The following is a 6,445-nucleotide window of genomic DNA, read 5'->3' as shown; positions in this document are numbered from 1 at the left end:
GTGCTTTTTTCAAGGTGATGGTTTCCTACTAGTCTCTGAAGGTGACCAATTCATTTTTAAATATTATTTATAATCATTATGTTCTTGATTTGTGCATACTGAACAGTATGTACCCACTGCATTTTATAACCTTATTGAAACTCAAATTATCCTACCTTTGGCCAGTGAGAGCCTCTTTATGTTGGCTCCTGTGTCCTTTAACATGACCTATGTCAACTTTGGTAGCCATCTTGCTCTCTGTTAGGACAAGATATTCTGTGCTCCTTTGTCATTACCTGCTCCGACTTGTCATCCATCTGTTCTCTAAACAGCTCTGGTTTATTTAAGCGGAAGATGTTAATGCAAGTTGCTAGGCATGGAGTGTTCATTGCTATTGGGCTAGTCATTGTTTCTAGGCCTTTTCTGTGGATAGATAAAATATTTCATGCGTTTAAGTTAATATTTCCAGGTGGGATTCAAGACTTGAGGATTTTTTTTTAATGAAAAAAAAAAAAGGTGTATTTAGATTTAGCCAGCTGGACGCGTTTAGATGATCCCAATCTTGCTGGCAGCATCCAAAGCATCGTAGTCAGGAGCCAGTTGGACATGTGCTTTCTTTTCTCCCTCGGGCCTGATCAGAGGGTTGACCTTGGCCACGTCAATGTCATAGAGCTTCTTCACAGCCTGTTTGATCTGGTGCTTGTTGGCCTTGACATCCACAATGAACACAAGAGTGTTGTTGTCTTCTGTTTTCTTCATGGCTGACTTGGATGTCAGCGGGAACTTGGTGATGGCATAGTGGTCAAGCTTGTTTCTCCTGGGGGCGCTCTTTCGAGGATATTTGGGCTGCCTTCGGAGACGCAGTGTCTTGGGCCGTCAGAATGTAGGTGACGTGCGGATCTTCTTGTTTTTATGACTATGGACGCCTTTCAGTACTGCTTTCTTGGCCTTCAAAGCCTTTGCTTTGGCTTCAGCTTTGGGAGGGGCAGGGGCTTCCTTCTTCGCCTTCAGCACCATCTTCGTGAAAGGGAGACTTGAGGATTTTTACTCGTCGTCTTCTCTATGACATATCTGTCTTCCATGCTGAGAATCCTGATTCTGAAAGACATGGGAGATAATAGAACTACAATGTCACTAAACTTCTCCCTTGTTTTTTCCAGATCACATATTGAAGAGTCTCAGGATGACAATGCCAGTACTACTAGCACCCTGTATAAAAACGGAAAGCAGTTAAAAATATTTTGTTTGCAAATGTTACCCACCCACTCCTCCTCCCGGTTTGTGTATGGCTGTGTTACCACCACACTCAGGGCGCAGTGGTATGCTCACTCCCCTTTAACTCTCATTTTGTCTTAGTTCTCAAGCATGTACATACTTGACCCTTACCATTGGCCCAGACCAGTGTCTCTAACTAGTGTTGTTTTCGAGGCTCATTCTCTGCTAGATCTAGAAAGGGCTGTAGGGACAGCATTGCCAGCCGATGACCACCTGTCATACTTCACACTCGAGTTGTAGTTTTTACGAGCTATCCAGTTTCCTTGTTTTTGTTTCTTTACCAAAGGCTCTTATTGTTTGCATGTTGGATCTTCTTTGCCTGTCTTAGATATTTATCATCTTCTCTTGAATCTTTTTACCTTTTTCTTCATTTCTTTTTGAGTTTAAAAAATTTCCTTCATTCACTTCCTATTCCTCTGAAGACATTATGTGCAGGTTTTATTCACGCTTACATTCATTTCTGAGGTGACTTTTCCCCCCTTATATTTCTAATTCTTTCCTGAGTTTGGTCACCTCACTTAGACGTTTTAAAATTTGTAGGGACGTGTGGCCAACTCAGTCGGTTAGGTGTCCAATTCTTGATTCGTCTCAGGTCGTGATCTTGTGGTTCATGACATTGAGCCCTCTGTCAGGCTCTGCTCTCCCTCTCTCCCTCAAAGTAAACATTTTTACACTTTGTTCATTAATGTTTGTGTCATTTCTGTAATGTCTTTTAGTATATTTCACAATAGTAGATTACAGATTTTATCTGTTTTATGAGCATTTTATGTAGCGGTGTTATTCTCCACTTTCTTTTTTAAAAAAATAGCTTCAGGATTTTTGTAGAAAGTTTCTCTTTATTTTTAAATTTTTTTAATGTTTATTTATTTTTGAGAGAGACAGGCTAGAGCAGGAGAGGGGCAGAGAGAGAGACACACACAGAGTCTGAAGCAGACTCCATGCTCTGAGCTGCCAGCACAGAGCCCAACATGGGGCTCAAACCTACCAACTGTGAGGTGACAACCTGAGCTGGTCAGATGCTTAACTGACTGAGCCCCCACAAGCACCCCAAAAGTTTCCCATTTTTATGTGAAATTAGTTCTCTTGAACTTTTCTAAGGAAGCATGGTTCTTTCAAGTTGTGTTAAACTATGCAGCAGTTTTCTTTTAGGGGTTTCCTGGCTCTGTTCCCCTCCACCACTTTGGTCTAGATTTTCTCTTTCCTTTGTGTCTGTTTCCTCTGTTGTAACTAATTTTTATTCTGTTCCCATCAGCTTTTCTTTAGTGTGGGGCCTTGTTTTAGACAAGAACCACAGTGGGTCATTGTCAAGAAGTCACAGTTGAAGGGCACCTAGGTGGTTCGGTTGGTTAAGCATCTGACTTTGGCTCAGGTCATGATCTCACAGTTTGTGAGTTTGAGCCCCACATCGGGCTCTGTGCTGACAGCTCGGAGCATGGAGCCTGCTTGGGATTCTGTCTCCTCTCTCTCTCTCTCTGCCACTCCCCTACTCATGCTCTGTCTCTCTTAAAAATAAACATTAAAAAAAATTTTTTTAAGTCACAATTGATGCAGCTCCTTCAGAACTCGCTGTGGACCCCTTACTCTTACCCCCTGCTGGAGTGAGAACAGGCTCCCTTATATGCCAAGTGTGGCACCAACGGTGCTGCTTTTCTCTCCAGTGGAAACTTTTGACCATTTTGAAGTTCTCTTCTCAGGTGTTTTAGTCCGCCTTTGCTTCCTCTGGCTTCCTCTCACGTGGACACTGGTACCATGTGGCGGTATGCCTATTATCGCCTGGATTTGGGGGTTGGAGGAGCTGTCTTGTCACCTAATTGTCTTGTAAATATTTTGATGTATTTTTTAGTTTGCTATCTGCTTGCCGTCACTACTTTTGTATGGGAATTCTGAAAGCTCCGAACTGTGCTCCCACTGGTACTGTCATCTTCCCAGTCATGGTATCATTTTAACCAAGGATTAATTAAAAAAATAATAATATAGATGGTATAAAGTAGAACCACAATAGGAAATATATGTGCTGGGGGCGCCTGGGTGGCTCCTTTGGTTAAGTATCCGACTTCGGCTCAGGTCATGATCTCACGGTTCGTGGGTTCAAGCCCCGCGTCAGGCTCTGTGCTGACAGCTAGCTCAGAGCCTGGAGCCTGTCTTCAGATTCTGTGCCTCCCTCTCTCTCTGACCTTCTTCCTAGAGGTGCCCGCTGTGCCAACCTCAGCATCACCCAGAGCAGAGCCACTCCTGCAGATGAGTTTCTGTAATGCAAGTGTTTTTAGAATCACATCAGCTTAACCCTTAAAAATCGATTCTTGAAGAATTCCCCCAAACACATGCCACCATTTGAAACAGTGCTGGCCCCCAAGGCTCAAACAGGTGCGAGCCTGGAGTTGTGGGCTCACAACCACGCCGCTGGGGTATATTCCTCCATGGGCATACTTGTTTATCGTCATTTCCTGTGATTTTAACTAAATATCAATGTAGAGAGGAGGCTGGGAGTGACATTAAAATCGAAACAGGGTTATTTCACATTATGTTTCGGCAAGCAAAGATTGCTGTTTAAATAAACGTTATTATAAATCCCTTTACACGTGAGTCTTTTATGTAAAACAAAGAAGCGCTTGGTAAATTATCTTTTCTGTAATTTAAGAATTCTGTATGTCAGGTTTGTTTGAAGTGAGGAAATCTAGTAAATGGACCGTTGCTATGAAGGTCACACTCTGGTAGATAATCTATGTGTAGATAGACGTTATACTCTTTAAAAAACAGCATTGTGCTATCTTTTTTCTCCATCTAATTTTTATTTCATTTTTTAATTTTTTATTTTTAATAAAGTTAGAGAGAGAGCATGAATAGGAGTGGGAGGGCAGAGAGAGAGGGAGAGGGAGAATCCTAAGCAGGCACCACACTGTTGGCACAGAGCCCCATGTGGGGCTTGAACTCACAAACCATGAGATCATGACCTGAGCTAAAATCAACAGTCAGACACATAACCACCCAAGCCACCCAGGCGCCCCTTTTCTCCATCATTTTAAACCTCCTTTTGCCACCAAAGTATAAACCTTTTGAATGCAGAGACTGTCTTCTATATTTTTGTATTCCCACCAAGTCATTAAGTATATAATGACGGTGACAGGATGCTAGAACGTGGGACAGAGACCTCTTGCTTGGTCCTGTTTCAGGGCTGCACCTCGTCCACCCACCCACTGCTCTGTGTGCTAAGATCTGGGGCGACTAAAGAGACAATAACAACATGTATCCTTGAGAGAGAACCTCATTGGAAAAATAAAAAATATATAAACATGAATAAGGAATTGCCACACTATTATTTAAATATCAAATTTGATATACTAAACTGTGGTCTTTATCAAGCTGTATTTTCTTTATAAAGTTTGTTTTTGCCACGGAACCAATACCAATTGTTTTTTTAGGCCTTTTTTTCCCCTTTTCTTTCCACATATTTGACAATCTCTAGTAAGAAGATGATTTTGGGGGCTTCTGCCGTCTGACATATATCTAATAGCAGTGTAACTTTTTTTCTCATTATATTTCTTGCCCAGGAAAGAGATTCTCTAGAGAGACAACACGAGACAGCCCGGCAGGCCCTGATGGGAAAGGCGCCGCCTCAGCACACGGTCTTGTTTCAAAGGTGGTGATTTATCACGTTTATTTACACCCGGACATCTTTAGATTGATTCTCTAGGATCCAAATATACTCCATGAACCCTAAATCATCGACCTAAAACAGAGGCCCCTATATTAAAGTCGACCCAATGATAGAGTAGTAAACCTACTTCCATAAGTTGTATTTTCCTTTCATTGACATATTTTTTAAAAAGACATAATATGTTCATATCTACTAGAAATGGATGGCTTTTTAAAAAATGGTATTTCTGGTGGAATTTAAATGTGCACATGAGCCTTCACCAAGGCTGTTCATGACTGAAGGTTAATTATATCCTGTTGAATATCTTGTTCTTGTCCATCATGACTCTCAAAACTATGGTAATTATTTGTGAAGTCATTTGTTTAATGCATCCTCTCCAAATTAAACTGTAAATTCCATGAGGGTGAGAATTAGTGTGTCTTCATTAATCTATGAATTCTCAGTTCTTAATATGAAAGGTTTTATCTAGTTCATTCTGCATAGTAAAGTCTTTGTAATGTTAGCAGCTTTGGACTAGGGTTTATTATATTAGTGCTATTAATTGTTATGTATTAAGAGGCACATTTAGGCTTTAATATTTACTCAAAATGAAGTAGGTCATAGGATGGCTATAAAATGTTTGCAATTTTCTCATTAATATTACAGGTTGTTGGTTTTTTTTTTTTTTAAAGTTATGGCAGTCTCCTTTTTAAAACAATTTTTTTTAATGTTTGTTTATTTTTGAAACAGAGCGAGCAAGAGTGGGGGAGGGGTAGAGAGAGAGGGAGACACAGAATGGGAAGCAGGCTCCAGGCTCCAAGCTGTCAGCACAGAGCCTGAGAAGGGACTCAAACTCACAAGCCGTGAGATCATGGCCTGAGCTGGAGTTGGATGCTTAATCTACTGAGCCACCCAGGTGCCCCTTAATGTCATAGGTATTGATATTCTGAATTCTCTTTTCTATGTCACATTTTAGAAAATTTGAGAAATGAAGTGTGAAGTCCCTGTTTTCAGAAAGTTAGAACACTGGCAAGACCTTAATTATAGCATTTTAAAAAGCTTTTTAGAATGCACTGATTCAAGGGAGCAGAATAAAGAAGCCATTTAAAAATTTTTTCAATTTCACTTCTTTTCATTGTCTATAATTTTAAGCTATCTGTTGAAAATCTTCAGCTAATATAAATGAAACCAAGTTTTGTCTATTTGTTACATATCCAAAAAGTGTGATGAATTTTCTCTGTATCAGTCAGCTATCTTTGGATAATTTGATTCAAAAGAGAATCTGTGGGGTATATAAAGAGTTCTACTGAAGGGCCAGGAGGGTGATGGCCAGGAGGTAGGCAATGTCCACCAGAGCATCAAAGCTGGGGTCTGTGTGACCTCTGACCAGCAGCAGGGCCATGCTTATTAAAACACTGGGGACAGGGGCGCCTGGGTGGCTCAGTTGGTTAAGCGTCCGACTTCGGCTCAGGTCATGATCTCATGGTTCGTGGGTTCGAGCCCCGCATTGGGCTTTGTGCTGATAGCTGGCTCAGAGCCTGGAGCCTGCTTCCGATT

The 6,445-nt window shown here is 41.2% G+C and overlaps 1 pseudogene; it reads right to left on the bottom strand.

The window, feature by feature from the left end:
• Positions 1 to 525: 525 nt before the first annotated feature.
• On the bottom strand, positions 526 to 996 carry LOC115278670 (annotated as a pseudogene).
• Positions 997 to 6,445: the final 5,449 nt, after the last annotated feature.

Source organism: Suricata suricatta, chromosome 2, assembly GCF_006229205.1.
Source record: "Suricata suricatta isolate VVHF042 chromosome 2, meerkat_22Aug2017_6uvM2_HiC, whole genome shotgun sequence".
NCBI classification, from domain to species: domain Eukaryota; kingdom Metazoa; phylum Chordata; class Mammalia; order Carnivora; family Herpestidae; genus Suricata; species Suricata suricatta.
Note: the sequence above shows the minus strand (reverse complement) of the source record. Positions and strands in the feature narration are given on the sequence as shown.